The following is a 16,058-nucleotide window of genomic DNA, read 5'->3' on the forward strand; positions in this document are numbered from 1 at the left end:
CCTGGCCCCGCTAGAAGCCATCTCTCTTCCTCCTCACGCTTTCACCCTTACGGAGATCCGATGGCTCAGCGCACAAAGGGCAATAAAGATAAGGAGAAGGGGGAGAAGAATCGTGCCCTAGACTGCCCTCCGGAGACTCCCAGCTCCAGCAGAAATAAAAACAAGCAGGGGACAGAATTCTTGCCTGTAGACGACACGGAAGACCAGGAAACCCCCCCCCCCCCTCCCTATGCTGAGGCCCTGATGGAAGCCATAAAAGTCTGTCAAGCCACCCTCACCTCTAAGATAGATCATGTGGAGGCGGGCATGGGGCTCCTGCGACAAGACATGTCTACCATCCGAGATAGAATCTCTGCAATAGAACAACGTACCTCAGATGCAGAAGACCGGGTGAGAGAACACGAGGTAGCCATTCCAGACATGCGACACCGCCTCAAAGCACTGGAAGACCGATCCGAGGATGCAGAAAACCACAACCGAAGGAATAACATTAGACTCCTCGGATTACCAGAAGGAATGGAAGGTAAAGATGCAACTACCTACGTTGAAACCCTTCTAAAAAAGCTACTTCCCGACAATACTTTCTCACCCTTTTTTACAGTGGAGAGAGCTCACCGAATCTCTATCAAGAAAACCCCTCCTGGGGCACCACCACGAGCACCCTATACTGGGGGGCACCTATCTACCCTATACTGGGGGGGCACCAATCTACCCTATACTTGGGGGCACCTATCTACCCTATACTGAGGGACACCTATCTACCCTATACTGGGGACACCTATCTACCCTATACTGGGGGGTACCTATCTACCCTATACTGGGGGGCACCTATCTAGCCTATACTGGGGGGCACCTAACCAGCTGATCATGGGGGGCACCTAACCAGCCGATCCTGGAGGACACCGGCACCTACCTAGCCTGTCCTGGGGGATACCTACACCTACCTAGCCAATACTGAGCAACACCTATACTAGGGGACATCTGTACCTACCTAGCCTATACTGGGGATAAGTGAACTTACCTAGCCTATACTGGGGTCACCTAGACCTGGCTACTTACATACAATAATCTGTGGGGGATTCCGAAGACAGATGGGCACCAAGTGGTGGGCGACTCAGGACAGGTAATGTATAAATGCACATACAGGAGTACATTTTTACATTGGGGGGGCAGTGACGAGGCAATGGGCACAGCCGATTCCCGAGCGATTTCATGTTGAAATTTATCGGGAATCAACCTACGGAGTATGAGCAGCCAACCGATCTCTCTCTAATCAGATTTGATCGAATCTGCCCATCATCTCTACTGTATTAGTGCAGGTTGAGCAGCTGCAGCTTGGAAGTATAAAATGATCAAAGATTTTGGGGAGTAATTTTGAAAGTTTAGATTTTGTGTTTCAAACTTTTATTGGACTAAAAATGTACACTAGACCCCTGCTTGATACATTTTGTTAAGATACAGGAAAAAAGGTTATGAAAATTAATTGGATCGCTTTTTGCTCAGAAATCCAGCAGAAACTGAACGCCAGGGAGGTTAATAAACTGGTCCCCAATAAACTCCCAAAGACTTCTTTATCTCATTTAGTGACATGCAAGTGCTACCAGTGTACACAAAGACTTTTTCATCACGGTTAAACTGAAACAGGAATGCTGATGTTTTGCTTTGGCAATGCTAAATGTATTTGGTCCTGCCAATAAAGCTTTTTTGGATTTGGAATGTCTCACCTCCATTTTCCCATTTCAATACACACATCCCTGTAGCTTCTCCAGGATTATGTTGCTTGATAACCCCAGTGCCCTTTCTGCAAGCTTGGTTGCCATAAATATTCAGTCTTTTTTCTCCACAGTCATTTGGCCTTCTCAGTTATCTTCTTCTAGCTGATCAGGCAACTGCAGTGTGCAGCTGACAGCAGCAATCTAACATGCTCCAGACTACATGCTGTCCTGCACAGAAACTTTTTACTGTACTGGTGACAGAATCAGTTCTTGGCACCTACTGACAGCCTTTTTAATGATTGGCCAGGAGATGGACAGCTGGCAGGATTTCCTTATCAAATGAGGAGGAGAGCGGTCAGACACACAACCAGCTATGTCTACACAATCAAATGCAGGCAGCAGCACAGTGCACAGCAAAGTGTACTGCCTGCAGATTTCACAGCTGTGCACAGGTAAGCTCACAGGGGGTACAGTATCTGCGCCCTGAACACTACACAGCACTCCAGGCCTTTGCCTGAAATGTTTGCAGCTGGAAACAGCCTTGTGTATAGAAATGGGGCAAGTGGGTGAGGGCCATCAGCTAATTCCCATGAAGCCAATGTGGGCCATTTGACATGCTTGTGCATGGCCTTGTAAATGTGCATCTGACTGTTTTTGGAATGTGCAACCTATGAAGGATTAGGTAGGGGTCAAACTTGTTAAAATCTGTAGTGTTTTGCCAAAATATGAAATCACATGTGAAAACGCAACTAATGCTTTCCTATGGGGCCACAATGTTTTCAAGAGCCATGTGCGATTCTGAATAGCTCTAAAAAAAGGTGGTTATCATGGAATACTGCCCAGCGTCCCAGTTTCCAAAGGATCATGCTCTGCTTCAGTATGTCATAGTACATGATGGCATGACAATTGCATCACCATGCTTGACTGTAAACAATAAACATTTGTCTTTGCAGCCCTCACCCCTTCAACCTCTGCAGTAATGCTGCAAGCACTTACATATATTTGCAAAAGACAGCCTCTGAATACGATGCTTAACACATGCACTCAACTTCTTTGGTCGACCATGGTGAGGCCTGTTCTGATTGAAACTTGTCCTGTTACAGCGCTGTATGATCTTAGCCACCATACTGCAGCTCAGTATCAGGATAGTAGCAATCTACTTATAACCTAGGTCATCTTTATATAAAACTCTTTTTTTTAGAGAGTTTTCTGGCATGAGGAGCCATGCTGAACTTCCAGTGACCAGTATAGGTATGAAAGTGATCACACCAAATGTAACACAACTGCTCTCCATGCACATCCTCCAAAGTCTGCTTCAGGTAGCAGAAAGTCTAGAACCAGCCCTGTGTATATTAATAAGAGTGGAATTTTAATAGATTATCAGTTGATTGCTATTCTCTTATTATTCCCAGCCCCACAGTGCAAGGCCACCACCTTCTTTTTTTACTACTCTTTATTTAATACTCTACACATTACACCTATCTACAGGCCCCTGGAAAACCCCACATCCACACACCCATACAGCGCTGCCCACAATCACCCACACCCCCGGCTATCCTCAACCCAAAGTCACCCCCATCTAACCAGCAAGCAACTTCCCAACGGGAGCCAACATAGGCACCCACCAAACGACAACAACAGGATGCACAAGAGAGAAAAAAAATAATAAAAAAGGGGAGCTCCTCCCACATCCGAGCAAAAAGTGTCCAGCCCAGAACCATCCACACCTCCCACAAACTATCACAGCATGGGGGAAAAATCCATTGTCCTGCACCACTCCAAATAGTCCACGCTGCTCGAAAGCAACCCAAACCACCATGACCAATTGGGGACAGCTGCTTCAATCAACTCAACAGGTGAGAAACAGCAGCTCTCCACAATTGAGGCCACCAGCTTCTACGTATGATTTTAAAAACCCACCCACCCTCCCCCACCATGCATTTAGAATGGTAGTATTTTCTCCCTGGAATATGTCTTTGGGCTGGTGCACACCAGAGCGGTTGTGATGCGTTTTTTAAAATGCCTGCAGGAGGGAAACCACTTGGCTAATGAAAGTGAATTGGGTGGTGCACACCAGATCGGCTTGTTATTTCCACAAACGCAAACTCGGGGGCTGCAGCATTTTTTAGATTTCTGAGGCGTTTCTGCCTCAATGTTAAAGTATAAGAAAGTGGAAAACAGCTCTGAAAAACGCTAGATCAGAGCGGTTTTCCAGGCGTTTTTGTTACAGAAGCTGTTCAGTAACAGCTTTACTGTAACAATATTTGTAATCTGCTACACGAAAACGCTCCAAAAAACGCTAGGCATGTTAATAAACGTCTCTAAACATGCCTAGAATCGCTCTGAAATCTGCTTCAAAAACCTCTAGCGTTTTGCAGATCTGCTAGAGGTTTTTGGTGTGCACTGGGCCTTTAGCAGTAGCTTGGTGTGCTATTGTTGAATCTGCTGACCCAGTGTCTAACACCATCTTAACAGGGATTCCTGCTACTTTTGATGTCAGCCACATGACAGATTGGTCACTACTAGCAGTGTGGTAAACATCAGTACTTGCAAATTCTGGTTCATCATGGTTAGTGACACAGACTTGATCAAGGTCATGGATCTTATAAAAAGATTATTTCAGTCCAGAAACCTTACCTGTCAGTTTATCACTGCCTGATAACATTTCCTGCAGTCTTTAAGTCACCATGCTAAAGCATAATGGGAACCTTAAAAGAACCTGTCACTAAAGCCTTTCATCACAGCTGGAAGATTTAGATTTCATTAAAAAACAAAACAAAAGAATGAGACCGTTTCATTTTTTTTGCAGCAGTACTATGGAAATTAGCCAGGGCACTGTGGTTTTAAAAATACTGAATGATGTTCTAATGATGCTCTACAAACAGGGTTGTTTGTTTCATAGTGCCCATTTAATCTAATACACTGTGCAACACCATTTTTATCTGATGTAGGGTTTCAGCTGCTCAGAAGTTTGGAGTTGTATTTGTTGTACTTTTCAGTAACAGATGATAACTGAAGCGAAGTCTCTCTATAGCACCCAAAGGGCCTGATGTCATTCCGTGAGATAAAAAAACTTGCTGCCTGCACCTGGGGATTTTTAGTGAGATGCAATATGTTAGAAGTTGGTGCTTCACAGCTTCAAATGGAACCTAAAGCAAGAGGGATATAGAGGCTGCCATATTTATTTCCTTTTAACCACCCTGGCGTTCTGATTAAATCGCCAGGGTGGCTGCGGGAGGTTTTTTTTTTAATTAAAAAAAAACTATTTCATGCAGCCAACTGAAAGTTGGCTGCATGAAAGCCCACTAGAGGGCGCTCCGGAGGCGATCTTCTGATCGCCTCCGGCGGCAAGAAATAACACGGAAGGCCGCAATGAGCGGCCCTCCGTGTTTCGCTTCCCTCGTCGCCATGGCGACGAGCGGAGTGACGTCATGGACGTCAGCCGACGTCCTGACGTCTGCCGCCTCCGATCCAGCCCTTAGCGCTGGCCGGAACTGTTTGTTCCGGCTACGCTGGGCTCGGGCGGCTGGGGGGACCCTCTTTCGCCGCTGCACGCGGCGGATCGCCGCGCTGCAGCGGCGATCAGGCAGCACACGCGGCTGGCAAAGTGCCGGCTGCGTGTGCTGCACTTTATTTGGTGAAAATCGGCCCAGCAGGGCCTGAGCGGCAGCCTCTGGCGGTGTTGGACGAGCTGAGCTCGTCCAGACCGCTCAGCAGGTTAAACAGTGCATATTACCTGGCTGTCCTACTGATCCTCTGCCTTTAATAATTTTAGTCACAGACCCTGAACAAGCATGCAGATCAGGTGCTCTGACTCAAATCTGACTGGAATAGCTGCATGCTTGTTTCAGGTGTGTGATTCAGACACTACTGCAGTCAGAGGCCTAGTGCACACCAGAGCGGTTCTGCTGCGGTTTGGGATCTGCTTGTGGGTGTGGATCCGCTAGGGTAATGTATCTCAATGGGCTGGTGCACACCAGAGCGGGAGGCGTTTTGCAGAAACGCATACTCCCGGGCTGCTGCAGATTTTGGATTGCGGGTGCGTTTCTGCCTCAAAGTTAAGTATAGGAAAAACGCAAACATGAGATAGACATGTGTATGTACAGTGCCTAGCACACAAATAACTATGCTGTGTTCTTTTTTTTTCTTTATCTGCCTGAAAGAGTTAAAAATCAGGTATGCAAGTGGCTGACTCAGTCCTGACTCAGACAGGAAGTGACTACAGTATGACCCTTACTGATAAGAAATTCAAACTATAAAACACTTTCCTAGCAGAAAATGGCTTCTGGGAGCAAGAAAGAGGTAAAAAAGGGGGAATTTCTTTTCAGTTAGGGTCACACTGTAGTCACTTCCTGTCTGAGTCAGGACTGAGTCAGCCACTTGCATACCTGATATTTAACTCTTTCAGGCAGAGAAAGAAAAAAAGGAACACAGCATAGTTATTTGTGTGCTAGGCACTGTACATACACATGTCTATCTCATCCTGTCACATGTCAGTTCGGGTATCCTTTAAAAGGAAATACATATAGAAGCATCGCTTTAGGTTCCCTTTAAAGAGACACTGTAACAAGGAAAGCTTCCCCTGGGGGGTACTCACCTCGGGAGGGGAAAGCCTCAGGATCCTAATGAGGCTTCCCCCGTCCTCCTCTGTCCCACGGGGGTCTGGCTGCAGCCCCACAAAGCCATGCCGACAAATCCATCAGCCTGTTCAATATTTACCTTTCCAGGCTCCAGTGGGGGTGCTGTTTCGGCTTTTGACTCCGAAGTAGACGGAAATACCCGATCTCTGTCGGGTCTGTTCTACTGCGCAGGCGCCGGAGACTTGCGCCTGCGCAGTAGAATGGACCTGACTGAAATTGGGTATTTCCGCCCACTTCGGAGCGCAGCGCCACTACTGCGCCTGCGCTGGAGCCGGTAAGGTAAATATTTACATCACCAACGTTCGGAGGGGCACAGCGAGACCCCCATGGGACGCAGGAGGACGGGGGAAGCCTCAATAGGATCCGGAGGCTTCCCCCTCCCGAGGTGAGTAACCACCCCCCCCCCCCCCCCCCTTTCTCAGTACAGGTTTTTACCCTGCTTCTTACCAGCCCTGATAAAATCCCGACTGGGCAGTCTGGCTTTGCTCAGGAATTATTATAGCTGAGTCATTATAGCAGAGCCAGAAGGGAGCAGGCTTGGGCTTGAAAAGACATCAGAGAAGTCAGACTCAGCTATAATGATTCCTGAGCAAAGCCAGACTGAATGCTCATTCGGGAATTTTATCATGGCTGATAACAAGCAGGCTGAGCAGTGAAGAATGAAGCAGAGAGCAGGGTAGGTGTTTTCTCTAATGTTCCCACTGATATATATGGTAAAATACATGAGGGTGCTTCGCCTCTGGTTCACTTTAAGACTCTTTCGCAATGTGCTCCCAGAGGTTGCCCTTAAGCAAAGGGGGGGGGGGGGGGGTGGTACCTCAGCAGCACCATTTTTAGGGGCTGAAGTCCGTCCGGGGCACAGTGTCGGAGGGGGCCAAGGGGGGAGCATCGGACACACTGTGATAAAGCCACAGGGAGGGGACCCAACTCTTCCCTCCCTCACCTCGGTGCCCCTCTCTGTGCTCCCTCTTCTATTGCACCACAAAGGCAGTGGCAGGCATGGGTTACTCTGACAACTCACTTCTTCTGGGCTTCGGTCTCCATACAATAAAGCTTCATGTGCTGCTGGTCTTCTGTGTCTCCATCGCTGCTCACTCTACTTCCTGATTAGAGGAGGTGGAGTATGCGACGCCAGAGACACAGAAGACCAGCAGACAGTAATTGTGCATGTGTACGCACCTTAAATCAAAGTAGGGATGGATAGCACTCCTGTGTAGGTAGTTTATGATGTGCAAGGTCATTAGGTCAGAAGGCACTCCAGACCCAGTCACAGATAGAGGAAGGTAGAAACTGGCACCATTTAGCTCATAGTATTGCAGACAACTAGCAACATGTGAAGTTGTCTGCAATAAGTTAAGAGCTAATACACTTGATGGTGCCGCTCAATACCTTCTTCTATCTGTGTACGCACCTTTACACTCCATGCCCTAAGAGAGTGTCCATGTCTGCCACTTGTACCAGGGCCAGCAAGGCCAGACACGGTTTAAAAATGAGACGTTATTGTTCATAAATCACACTTCTCTGTTTCAGAATTTGATATGTTGCCATTGTACTATTTAAATTATCTTCATGCTGTTATTGACATTTTCCACATTGTCCTAATTTTTATTTTTCTAAAAATGAGGTTATATGTATCAGAGACCAGGGTTAAGACACGCCCGGATTTACATCACAGAAGCCTATAGACACAAATGACCTCGCCCTCCATGAACCTAAAAACACCAACGGATATGCACCACAAGTGTCCTGGCTGGCCCAGCTGTCACTTTTTCTTTACTTCCCTTGCCCGTCATCGCTACAGGTGCCCCTTAGCATTAGGTAGCCACTAGCCAGAGGTGCCCTCAGTATAAAGTAGAAAGAGGTGCCCCCCGCTGAAGGGAGATCTCATCAGTGGAATGCAGGGAGCTGGGTGAGTAACCTCTCATTTACACTCTGCTCAGGACTCTGCATAGGGAAGGAGGTGGGGAGTATTTAGGGGAGGGGAGTGAGCCACCTTTCCATAATCAGGCGCATATAGGCACATGCCTACAGTGCCATATGGTAAATCCGACCCTGGATTAAGATGTAATGGGGCCCTAGGCAAGGTAGTAGATTTGGGGCCCCCTTGTGGACCTTTTGGTAAGCTGAAGTGGAGAGAAGTCAAAGAAGGTGGCAGGTGGGCCCCTTGACACCTACTAGGCCCCAAGCACCTGCCTAGGTTACCTGGTGGATAATCCCCTGCTCTGTGTGGAACTGTCTTTGTGGGGAAAGCTGCCTGACACACAATATGTTTTCAAGAGTATTCCTAAGTTCAAGTTAACATATTGCAAATATATTAGCTCAGGCCATGCTTCATGTTTCCAATTTGACCTCGCAAATTAAAATAAAGATATCCAATTAAACTCAGGACATTGTGTAACCCCCTACAAACTGCATCCCAGCACACTGTTTCTTGCAGTGAAAGGTTATAATGAGACCAGAAGTTCCTATTTTTTTTCATTCTTCTTTTTTTTTCAGTCCATCCTTATCCTCCCCCTGATGGCTTCCCTCAACATCTGGTTCGGCACAGTGGGTAATGAGAGGCTTTGCGTCTGACCCCGCCGCTATGCGGGGGGTTCAGCCCAGCACCCTGGGAGCCGGAGCTGACTCACAGCCGGCTGCTGCATCTGTGAGCTTTATTTCCAAGTAAGCACGGAGGATTCCAGCTCATACGGCTTGGCTGAGAGCCCTGCACAACAGCAGCTGATGGGCCAAACAGCTGTTCTACCAATACTGGGAGCTCCCCCTCACTTTAGGTTTACACGCACACATGGGTGTGTAATGCTCTGACTGTCTCCAAGCGCTAGGCTTATTTTTCCACTTTGCTGAAATATATATCCAGGTCTACGCACAGTATATTACCTGACTATCTGTCTCTGACAGCTAGAAGCTACCAACTCATGCTGGGATTTGTAGTGTTGTTACGTCAGCTGGAGGACCAGGCCTACCCTTCTGGTTTGAGAAAACGAGAAACAAAAAGTAGCAAAAATGTCTGATTCTCTATGGTAAACTATCTCACTAAAGTGAGTACTCCTGTCGCATTGTTGTAAATATTTTATTTTATCTTTTCATGGGACAAAGCTGAAGATAGGACACTTTCATGCAATGTAAAGTAGTCAGTGTACAGCTTGTATAGCTGGAAATATGCTGTCCCATCAAAATAACTCAACACACAGCTATTAATGTTTAAACCGCTGGCAGGTAAAGTAAGTACATCCCTAAGTGAAGAATGAAGGGAAAAATGTGTAACTACATTGCATAGTAAACATTTTCATATTTTTTCCCCCACTTCATGAATGCTGAATTTTCAGCTGTTCTGCATTACCAAAAGTGGTAATGCTTGATGAATTTAGACCAAAGCATGACATTTCTTGACATTTCCCGAGGTAATTACCGCACCAGTCGGTAATTTTCCTCACTAGTCGGGAACTGTAATTTTCTGTGCAGAGATTTAGTGAATTGTAACTTGGGAAGGTGATTGGTAAAATCAGCTGTTTTCAGCATTACCGAATGTGGTAATGCTTTGTGAATAGAACCCATTGAATCTAGGTATATATTCCCCCCAATCATGCCCAGAGGAGAACTCCCAGCAGCAGCCTTTCAGTCATGCGGCGCGTGAAGAACATCTTTGTGCACCAGACAGTGAAGCCTACCCAGGAGACAACCTGCCGTTAAGTTGCACATCAGTGTCACCTTATGCAGAATTGGATTGGAAGCCAGAGAATGACTGCTCGCTGGCTTCTACAGTATGTGGATGGGTCGTGCCAGCACTGCTATTCTATATGCAAGCCGCCAATATTTAAAGGTGCAGAGGGCCACATCTGTAAGTTATACATTTTGTGTTTGGGGGTCAGTGAAAAAGCCTTGGGGCGGGGGCGGCTTCGGCCCGCGGACCGTAGTTTGAAGACCACTGGAGTAGAGTGTCGGCTGTTTACACGACTTCAGGACACCTGTCCACATGTTGCTTTCTCAGTTTATATGGAGGCATGTGTAAATACATTTAGACGGAAGAGCAGGGCTCGATTACTGGAAAGGCCACGAAGGCCCGGGCCTTGGGTGGATGCAGCCCCGGGGGACACCTGGATATGAAGGAAGGGTTGCTAGATATAAAAGAGGAAGCTGAAAATGGGGATCACCACATGAAAAAAGGGAAACTGCTGCTCAAGGGAGCTGCTCTTGAGAGAAAGGGGTAGCGATATATGGATGTTACACATGGAAGAGGGGGTTGCACATGCAATGGGAGCGGCGCTGCAGCACAAGAAAGGGGAGCCACAACTTACTTGGCCTAGGGACATAAAGTGTAAATCCAGCCTTGTGGACAAGGCGGACAGAAATCACTTCATCCATAGGTCATCTTTGCTCAGCAGACAGTTTTTCCTGCTTTACCACGCAAAGCTGATAAGATAATGCAGGGAGAAATAAGTGAATAGCAAAAATGCTATGTCACAGTAAATGCTGAAATTTAAAGGGAAATTCCATTTTTGTTGATAAAAACACATTCCATTCCGTTTGTCTTTGTATAATACAGTTACCTCATAATGATTATATTGTTTTCATGTGCATAGAAAACATAGAGTCATTACATGTTGTTCATGATGTATGAAAGAGCCAAGCATTTGATTGGGCCTTTTTTAAAGGCTGCATAAATTTGCATTAAATTAACATGACAATTTGTTTCAACTCAATTATTTGCACATCACTGACCATCGCTAACAACATATGGGAAGACAAACAGCAAAGATGTGAGTAAATAAGTAGGTCATTTGGGCGCTGGGTACCTGGTAAAATGGGCGGAGCATAGACCCTATTGTTAATTTCGGCTATGCCAGTGCCTAGGGGTAATTTAGGCACTGGCAGTGCCTGATAATCATTGTAATTTCAGTGGAGTTTTTAGTGCTAAAGGTGATACTTACTGTATATTGGTGGAGATTGTGGTGCAGAGGGTAGGTTAGGGTAGGGAGGGTTCAAGTGAGCATAGGGTCAGTTTAGGTATAAGTAAGATATCATTAAAAATTACTAATATTTTACTACTGGAATTAGCTAGAGCCCAATAGTAGACTATTGGTCATTTACCAATATTTTAGCAGCTAATAATAATATCCCTGGTGCCCACATTACCATGGCGACCTTTTTCAATGTATTTGGTGAATAATGCTTGCTCAATCATGCTTAAGCCCAATCTACACGATACGATTCTTTGTGCGATTCAATTACGATTCTATTTATGATCTGATTAAATCCGACGTGTCAGATCGGGATTTGATTCAATTCGCCATGGAAAAACAGTGGCAAATCGAATTGAATCGAATTGAATTCTGATCGGACATGTCAGATTTAATCGGATCATAAATAGAATCGTAATCGAATCGTACAAAGAATCGTATCGTGTAGATGGGGCTTAAGATGTTCAGAAGTAAAATTGAGTGATCTTTTGTTTTCCAGAAGTAAATTAGCATTATTTGTATCAGGAGAGTTACACTCTAAAGCTGAATCCTAGGAAGAGACATGTAAAATACAATTTAGGTAAAGAATCACAACTGACAAAATAGTTTCAATTCTGTCCAGTTAATCCTGTCATTGGAAGAGAACAGCAACACAAGACAACCATCATAAGCAGGTTTATTCTTTCGCCTCTCTGTAGTAGATTAATGTTGCGAGTAGGTTCGTTTTAGGCTCCCTGCACACTATCTGCAATGTGATCCATCGTAACGCACAATATCATTGCATCCCAACACGATGCAATGTTATTCCTAGGGGGTTGGTACACTAATTGCAGGGCGGCGCGGCAGATTCTGTCGGGATAACGCACTGCATACAGTGCATTTAAAGGGTAACGTGTGTGTTTACAGAGCAGTGAAGGATATTTTTATGGCACTGTAAACTTTACTGTATGCACTGGAACCACAATGCAATGAACATAGTATGCAAGGAGCCTAAGCTCAACACACACCATACAATCTTGGATGTACAGATTTACCAAATCTATGCAGTATAAGGGCCAACCGATTGAAAATACCTGGAATGATCGATTGGATAAACTCTTATACTACATGAAAGTTGTAAGATTGTACAACCAAGATTGTATGGTGTGTGTTGAGCTTTAGGCTTAGATAGCGGTAGGTTAGCATATGTATGCTTAGATATCGGTAGATTAGTGAGAGGCCCGGTTCACATTACCGTTTTTTACCGGAACATAACTGGAACGTATACTGTACAAACGGAACGCATGTGAATGGATCCAATGTTAACCTATGGATCCATTCACATGCATTCGTTAGTACGGATACGTTCCGGCCCCCAGATCCAAAAAATGCAGCAGGCCCTAATTTTCCGGACCGTTCTGCCTAGCGGAACGGATCTGGACAAAAATACTGCAGCATTGGGGGCAATGGGAAATGGAACGTTTCTTCACACTAGTCCACGCGGGATGGGGGCCTGCCACGACGCGAATCTAGCGACGGGAGGGTGAGGGGAGGGTGCAGCAGCTGGGTGGGTGGGCGAGGGAGGGTTAATACATACCAAATCTTCCATAGCAGCCGGCGGTAGAGGCTTCTGTCTTCTTCCGCGTCATGCGACTACATGATGCGTCATGTGACTAGTCACATGTGTAATCACAGCGGAAGAAGAGGAAGCCTCTACCGCAGGCTGCGGCACAAGATTAGGTATGTATTTGCTGAGTGAAAACGGATCCGATCAATCATTGATCAGATCCGTTTTCACTATGTGAATGGGCCACGGACTGAGCCATCCGGATCCGGTGAAGCGGAGACCGGATCCGCTCACCGATCCTTTTTGCCTGGAAATGCAGATGTGAACCGGGCCTTAGGAGTAAAGAAAATCCTGGAACAGAGGCGCCAAAAGAATAAAACAATGCTTTTAAAATTGATAAAAATGGGAGGTAGTGGTGGATTTACCTCCCCATAGAAGACACAGGTATGAATGCAATTCAAAAAACGTTAATTGACAACTCCAAAGAGCAACATGTTTGGCAGGTTAATTCCCGCTTCATCAGGCAATATAAGGAGTAACTGAGGGACATACAAAACACTTGGCTAAGCTATACATTCATGAGGTTGTGATGTATAAATAAGAAGTTTTGAATCAGGATGATACCATTTATTGGCTAACTTAGAGATGGATAAACAGTGAGCTTTCGACTTATAAAAAGCCTTCGTCGGACTGGTTCCTGACCAAAACTGAAAAACACAGCTTATATACACAGTATAAAAACAACATTACAGATCGACATTCCATGTTGGGAACAACATATATGTATATTCCATATTGGGAAAAACATATATCTATATCATCATTGTCACTACCTTACACATATGATGAATGTAATGTTATTTTTGATGCTATACATATATGTTGTTCCCAACATGGAATGTTATTTTTATACTGTTTCTTATTTATACATCATAACCTCATTAATGTATAGCTTAGCCAGGTGTTTTGTATGTCCCTCAGTTACTTCTTATTAGAAATGATCAAAGAGATGGAAATTCTTCCGAGTTTATGCAAATTTTTATGCAAATATATGCAGCTTCAAAATGGACCAATGAATTTAAACCTGGGTTAGGCCTTTTTCAAACTGCATACATTTGCATACAAGTTTGCATAACTTTGCATCAACTTGGAAGAATTTGCATCTCTTTGATTATCCCTACTCCTTATATTGCCTGATGAAGCAGGAATTATCCTGCGAAATGCGTTGCACTTTGGAGTTCTCAATTAAAGATTTTTGAATTACACTCATACATGTGTATTCTATGGGGAGGTAAGTCCACCACTACCCCCCATTTTTATCAATTTTAAAAGCATTGTTTTATCCTTTTTGTGCATCTGTTCCAGGATTTTCTTTATTGCTAGTCCACCATTGGTGGAGGGGTGTGTTTCCCTGTTTCTTTCTACAGAGAGCGACTTCTTAACCTGAGTGTGGTCAGGTTCTATACTCCCCACCTGCCTACACAGTGGCTACCTTAGTGGTGACCCATTTTGTAAGTATTATTACTCAATTCTACTTACTGTCTTTAATCGTGTAATAATCTGCCCCATCAGGGGCTCTCGGTTTTCGCTTTTGTTTCCTGCATCATGTTAGGAGTAGTTAAGGGGGGTTAGTGTTAGGTTTAGATAGTAGTAGGTTAGTGTGAGGAGTAAATAGAGGGATGGTTAGTGTGAGAGGAAGGTTAGGTAAAATGATAATAGAATATCAGTAAATGTACCAATATTGTATGAATTGTAATTATCCAGCACTGGATAGTAGAAAGAATATCGGCAGCATTACAGATATTCTACTAGCAGCTTCGCCCAGCACCCGAATCTCGCCGGTGTCCTTTTTAAAAAATTTTTTTTTAAGATTCTTTATTTTTGAAAGTTTTTGAAACAAAGAAGACACAACATAACAATGCATTACATCATAAAAAAACATCCTGACATAGATCTGCAGTGACGACCAGAGCCACTGTCTGACAAAGTCATAACACAATGCAGAAGAACATAAGAGCCAAAACTATACATGATAAAGAACCAGGCAGCAAGGTAACTATAGGCACGCAAAATGCACACGTCTGCCCCCACATGTGCATCTATCAACCCCGATGTCCTTTTTTGACATATGCATTATAGTTACCTATAGCAATACATTATGGGATTTGTGTACTTTACACACATAAATATACATTTGGTTGTTCTATATTGAGCATAGTGCTTGAATAAATGGTGAATATTTTATTTGACTAAGATTGCTGCCTTAATGATTAATAATAATTCTGAATTTTTTCTGCAAACACCAGCTCTGCACTAACAATAAGTGGCAGATCCCCCCCCCCCCCCCCCCCACACACACACACCTTTTTATAAGAATACATAAACGCTCACATTTAGTGTTAATTTGACTTCTGACCAGTTGTGGGAACCCTGCTGCTTTCTTTATATGACTGCTAGGCAGAGATATCCTTTCACATGCTGTTTTGCAAATTTATTCCAAGAGGGGGCTTCCTAGGACAGAGCAAGAGCTAGAGAACAATTTTCCTTTCTGTGGAATAACAACCGTGCCAGAGACATAAAGGCAGGATGGGGGAAATGCTTTGGCACGCCTGAGAACTTTATAACTGCTCAATAAATTGATGTCGTAAGACGTCGGCACCGGCTGACGCCTTGTGAAATCAGTTATTTCTCTGTCACGTCTTGTCATGAGCACAGTACCAAGAGCAGGCTTACCAAAACACATAACTAATACAATATCAACTGCAGTCCTCATATTTTCAGGTAGATTTAAAATACTTTACATTAAAGTGACAAAATGACAAAAGTTAAAGGGAGCTCCAGACAAAACTTTTGTTTGTTTTGTTAGAAAAGGGAAGTTTAATGACCCCCGAAGTTGCTGCTGCTCAGATCCCCTGCTGCGTTAAATACTATTTCCTCTCCAAGTCGTCGCAACTCGGATGGAGATGTAATTTGGAATCAGGCGATTACTGTAGTCCTGAATTACCCTTACGTGCCCCACACAGTATAACATTGAACTGCTATGGGAGTGCCTAGTGGCGCTAAGCGACCGTGCACTGAAACCACCCGCTTTGCTCGGTGGGGATGAGTTAGAAATTCTCATATTATTCATTTTTTTTTGTCTTCACTGACAACATTTCTATTCGCCTCTTAAATTTAAACCCCAACATACCAGTGT

This window comes from Hyperolius riggenbachi, chromosome 6 (assembly GCF_040937935.1).
Source record: "Hyperolius riggenbachi isolate aHypRig1 chromosome 6, aHypRig1.pri, whole genome shotgun sequence".
Classification (NCBI taxonomy): domain Eukaryota; kingdom Metazoa; phylum Chordata; class Amphibia; order Anura; family Hyperoliidae; genus Hyperolius; species Hyperolius riggenbachi.